Here is a 6,023-nt window from a genome sequence, read left to right as displayed (position 1 = left end):
CACAAATTTTTGTGCACCAGGCCTCTAGTATTTTCATAATGGGCCTAGAGGCCAGAATTCTTGGACTCTTCAAACTTCTGAGACAGTGTGGGATAGTGCATAAGACCCACTACATCTAGTCTCCCTCTGTACCGCTCATCTGTCCCTTGTTCACCATTCAGACCATGGAATATGTGTAATAGTGGGTATTGTCTATGGCAGTGATGGCGAACCTTTTGAGCTCGGCGTGTCAGCATTTTGAAAAACCCTAACTTAACTCTGGTGCCGTGTCACATATAGAAATTTTTTAATATTTGCAACCATAGTAAAACAAAGATTTATATTTTTGATATATATTTTATATATTTAAATGCCATTTAACAGAGAAAAATCAACCAAAAAAATGAGTTCGCGTGTCACCTCTGACACGTGTGTCATAGGTTCGCCATCACTGGTCTATGGGAAGACAGAGTTTAAGAAGAGATCCACTGAAAGTGGGCTTGAGACTGTATGGGCAGGGAATTCTGGGATCCAGCGTATAGTTGGAGGTGGTAGAGTCAGGGGCTTTAGGTAGGTTTTTCCTCTTGGTCCCATGAACATCTTGCCTTGAGGGGATAGGTAAGTTAGAAGGGGGTCAGAGTGGATCTGTCTAAAGTGTGAGACCCAGAAAATGGTTCTTTACCACAGCCAAGGGTGGTACTAGTGCCAGGACTTTAACCCAGGTCCATCTCACCAGACTGTCTGTTGTCAACAGTAAGAGAGCCTGAATTTACAGAGAAGGGGAGTGTTGGCTTACTGTCTGGTGAGTAGAACAGGGATGGAAACAGCGGGTTCAGCCTTGTTATGTCATGCCTGGAGAAGTGCTTATATGGACCAGGTTTTAAATGAGCCAGTCTTTTTCTCCTTTAAAAATACTACTTAGCGTTTGCTCTTAGAATCTAGAGAATTTAAGAAGTAAAGAAAGAAACTTCCCCTTATTTTAAGTGTATTCTGATCTTTGTGTAGTTTAAGTGGCATAGTATGAGGAGACATAGTCAATTTTTCTTTTTTAAATTTTATTTCAGAGAAGAAGGGAGAGTGAGAGAGAGATAGAAATATCAATGATGAGAGAGAATCATTGATCGGCTGCCCCCTACACATCCCCCACTGGGGATCAAGCCCGAAACCCAGGCATGTGCCCTGACGGGCATCAAACTGCAACCTCCTGATTCATAGGTTGATGCTCAACCATTGAGCTACACAGGCTGGGTGTCAATTTTTCTTCTAACAGTAGGTGAGGCAGATGCATTTGGGTCTATTATGTATTTGTCTGTAGTTTATACTAAACAAGAATTTCTTAAATATGTGTTTGTTTTGCCTAGTTAGAGTAAAGCAATATATAAAAGGACCAGATTATGGTTTCTTTTTTATTTGTATCATACATTATAGGTAGATTAGGCATCATTATAAGGTCCTAAAATTTTCAATTGTCTGGAATTGATCTCAGACTTATGAAGAGAGAGCGGTGTATATTTTGATGGCTATGGGGAAATACAGTATTTTTTTTTTTTAAATCCTCCCCAGAGGAGTGAGGATTTTTTTTTCCATTGATTTTTTGAGAAAGTGGAAGGGGTGGGGGGGGGGGGGGAGAGGAAGAGAAACATTGATGTGAGAGAGACACATCCATTAGTTTCCCCCCAGCCCATGCCCTGATCGGGACCAGGGATTGAACCTGCAACCAAGGTACGTGCCCTTAACTGGGAATCGAACCCTTGACCCTTCCGTCCAAGGGCCAACGCTCTAACCACTGAGAAACCCAGCCAGGGCTGGAAATGCAGTTTTGATGTAGAATGGTATTTCTTCATCATACACATTGTTGGGGTTGTAGAATACATTTGGGTTCTGGTCATTCTTATAATCCTCAGGACACCAAACTCAAGATTGACTGTTAACCATGCTACTCATCAGACCCCATACTTGAAGCATTCTTAAGTCAGTTGAAACCTGCACGTCCACATGCACACATGATCTTGGACTGTCCTCATCTAATTATAAATTCATCAGTTCTGTTAGACTTGGAGTTTAATTTAAACCTGATAAGAACAATCACAGCTTCTGTCCCGTTTTCAGGCTACCCTTTTTGTTAACAGGAGAGAATCTTGTGTTTATATGTGTTGCGTGATCAGATTTGTTAGAGGTGGAAAATTTAATAGAAAAATCTTGTAGTGAGTGTACGTACCCTCAATACTAGAGGATAATTAGTAAGTAAAAACCCAAATTGATGTTGGACCTAGAACTTGGTGGTATGTAAAATAGAATTTTACCCCCCTTCTAATTTTTCTTAAAAACATGTCTTCCGTATTGGATTTCCTTTCTATAACTACTATTGCCAAATAGCACTAATGTTTATTAGCTCTCTTGTTACCATATTTGCCACGTCCCTGAAAAATACTTGTTTTTTGAAAAAGTGCATTAGAATTCTGGCATCTGTTTTGAATGACAGTTACAGCAGCATCCTGTATTCCCAGCAAAGGGCTTGGGAATTTGTTGACACAAATTCATTTTCTCTGACTCCTGATTTTCCCACCTAGGCTCTGTAGCCTATGGTCTATTTTTAAATCCGACTGCTGTGCTCTGTATTGTGGTAGTTCTTTTCTTGAATTATTTATCATTGTTTGGAGCCGAATGGAGCAGTATGTTTTTCCACCACTGCTCATTAGAACCCATGTGTCTGTCTTCAGCTTGGTTGACAGATTTGGTTCATGTTAAATCCCACTGGCCCATCCTAGGAAGGCTGCAAGGCAGTGTGGGAACAGGCCACAACCTCTGATATACTGTAAGAGCATTCAGGCTTTTAGATTATGATTTTGTTTTGGCAGCAGTGACAAAGATAGAAGTTGTGCTATGTTCTTCCCTTAAACTGCTCAGAAGTAGAGATTATACTAGGTTGATTTTTTTGATGACAGTTATTTAATGTTTTTTACAGTTGTTTTAATTATAGGAGAGATGAAGGAGGAATCCCTATGAAAAGCATAGCATTGAATTTAGATTTATTTAGTTATAAATATGACTATTTGGGAGCACGTTTAAATTCTCTGGTCTTGGGGTATGAGTTGTGGAGGATTTGTTTGGAAGTATTCTCATTACCTGTTTTCTCACCTTTTAACAGACTGTAGGCTTAGAGGATGGCAAAACCTAAGTGAGACAATTATTTTGAATGATATTTCTTTTCTGTTTTCTGATACATAAGAACTGGTGTTTCTCTTTTTTCTTCATCTGTGTTTTCTCCTGCATCCTGTCTTTCATGAAAATATTTTTCTCTTTCTCGATGTTGCTGCTTTTTTTTCTCTGTGATGTATGAGTACACTATTACTTTCGTATTCTTTATTTTTAAAAATACTTTCCTTCGCATATCACTGTAAGTGGAAAGGGAATACCTGTCAATCATTCGGGCACTGGAGAAGGAGAAAAATTGTTTGTACCCCTGCCCTGTTGACCAGCTCTGAATTTGCCCGTACCTTTTTTTAAAAAATGGTATAGGTTTGGTTTCCATTCTTGGAGTAATGATGAAATACATTATGTTTTGTACCAGAACAAGGCTTTTGGCATTCTATTGCTGCTTTTGGTCCATGCCATTGGCTGAGAAACTGGTATCTCATTGCTCAGTGATTCCTATTATTATTATTATTATTATTATTATTATTATTATTATTTAATTCCCCTGTGATATAGTGGCTCTCAGTTGCATAAATCCTACATTAAAAAAAATATTTTTATTGATTTCAGAGAGGAATGGAGAGGGAGAGAGATAGTAACATCAACGATGAGAGAGAATCATTGATTGGCTGCCTTCTGCACACCCCCCGCTGGGGATCGAGCCCACAACCCAGACATGTGCCCTTGACCAGAATTGAACCTGGGACCCTTTAGTCCACAGGCCAATGCTCTATCCACTGAGCCAAACAAGCCAGGGCAAATGCTACATTTTTTAGCAGGACCTTAGGATAGCCCCATGCACTGACTGTTCTGACATTTCATTAAACTCAATTCTTTGGACTACATCAGCCAGGTTAAACTAAACTTAATTTACTATGTTTCCCTTGTGCTTTTGCTTTCCTCCAAGTTCTCTTGACTCTCTCTTTGTCAATACATTTCCATAACTCCTGGAAAAAAATCCATTGCAAAAGTATGTTCTTTAGGAAACTTAGGGGGAAATCAGAGGTGAATGGACTTGTTTTTCTCATTGTTTTGGATTTCTGTTGGTTTTAATTTCACCTATTTTTTTTAATTCCAGATTTTAATTGAAAGGGCAAGAGCAAGTATCTTGTTTTCTGTGAAATCTTATGAACTATTCCTACTTTTCTCAGCACATGGTAGGCAGCACCTGCCTTACAGTAGGGCAGACTCATTGGATTATAGGGTATCGATGTAGGGAAAGAGGGATCGTAAATATTGGAGATTCTCAATTTTGTATCTTTTAGAATAGTAAGAATATGATGACTTTACACTTTTATTTTGAATTATAGTTTGTAGACTAAAATAATACAGATTTCAAATTGAAAGTCCAAAAAGACATGCTTGGTTTCTAAAATAGCCAAGTTTTGCATAACAAAGTTAGAGCATTTTTATTACTGGCACGCCAGGAAAATGGCTCACTTGAGCAAAAGTCTGATGGTGTAGTTTTTCATCCTTAATAAATTTGAGTTCACATTAGTCTGTTGTGAAAGTCTTTTAGGTGACATTCAGAACCAGAATTGTATATTATCTGCAGGGCTGTTAACCTCATTTCCAAACCACCACTAACCCCTGGCACTTTTCATGGAGTTGGGTTTACCTTAGAGATCTTAATTCAGAACTAGGGTCCCTGACCTTTTAAGAATTAGAATTATGTTTCATTTCCTTGACCCTTTTTAGATCATTTGATGATGTTAAAGTGCTGGGATGTAGTGGTAAGGGTTGGGGATAGGGGCTTTCTGAGTGAACGCTAGGAAGGAGGAAAGCTACCTGAGGATTCTTATTTGCCTAATTCTTCTGTATGAAATCAATCTCTAGTTGTCTACTTAGCCCCACTCCAGCCATGCCAGGTGAATCTTCAGTCCCAATGCTGCTGACTGTTTGCAAAGTTAGGGAACAGTTCCCCAAGTTCACCCTTACTTCTGGCACCAATTGCAGAGTTCAGGGGTCCCCAAGACCACCCTTCGATTCAATGATTTGCTAGAAGGATGCATAGAACTCACTGAAAGCTGTTACATTCAAAATATGGTTTATTTCAGCAAAAGGATGCTAATTAAAATCAGCCAATAGAAGAGACACACGAGGCAGAATTCAGAAGGGTTCCAAATGCTGAGCTTCCAGTTATCCTCTCAGTGGAGCCATGGACAGTGTTAACTCTTCCTGGCGGTCATATTTGACAACACACATGGAATATTGCCAACTGAATAAACTCACTCGAACCTTGGTGTTCAGAGTTTTTGTTGGGAATCTATCACATAGATATGATTGACTTCCTGTGTAAGCTGACCTCAGTCTCCAGTCCCTCCTGAGGTCAAGCTGATTCTGTGACCCAAAGTCTCCACCTTAAATCACATTATTAGACTATCTGGCTTAGCTGAAAACCCCCAGTAAACAAAAGACTCTTAATATGTAGGACATTTCAGTGGTTAAGGATTATTATCAGGGAGCTGAGGCAAAGACCAGACCTCTCTTTGGGCAAGGTTAAATTGTTCTTTACTATGCACTCTGCTAATTTAATTCTCAGGCCTAACCAAAAGAAATGCAAAGGGAATGAGTTTAAATATTTTTGAACCATGCAAATTTATTTTTTGGTCATAAAGTTAAATGTATATAAATTAAATTTAATAAAAAAGTAGATCCACTGTACATAGGGAACCGTAAAGACTCCATCAAAAAATTATTAGACTTAATAAGTGAATTCAGCAATGTAGCAGGATACAAAATTAATGCCAAGAAATATATGGCATTTCTTTACACCAATAGTGAACTTACAGAAAGTGAGACTAAAAAAGCAATCCCATTTACCATCACACCAAAAAAATTAAGATACC

The 6,023-nt window shown here is 38.7% G+C and overlaps 1 long non-coding RNA gene across 1 annotated transcript in view; it reads left to right on the top strand.

Moving 5' to 3' along the window:
• LOC106728277 overlaps positions 1 to 5,756 on the top strand; it is a 37,178-nt gene extending 31,422 nt beyond the window's left edge. Inside the window, exon 3 of the long non-coding RNA XR_001364558.1 lies at positions 5,232 to 5,756. This is a non-coding gene — a long non-coding RNA (uncharacterized LOC106728277). The remainder of the gene's footprint in view (positions 1 to 5,231) is intronic.
• Positions 5,757 to 6,023: the final 267 nt, after the last annotated feature.

The sequence above is a fragment of the Myotis brandtii genome, unplaced genomic scaffold (genome assembly GCF_000412655.1).
Source record: "Myotis brandtii unplaced genomic scaffold, ASM41265v1 scaffold581, whole genome shotgun sequence".
NCBI classification, from domain to species: Eukaryota; Metazoa; Chordata; class Mammalia; order Chiroptera; family Vespertilionidae; genus Myotis; species Myotis brandtii.
The sequence above is the reverse complement of the archived record's forward strand: the minus strand, read 5'-3'. Positions and strand labels throughout refer to the sequence as shown.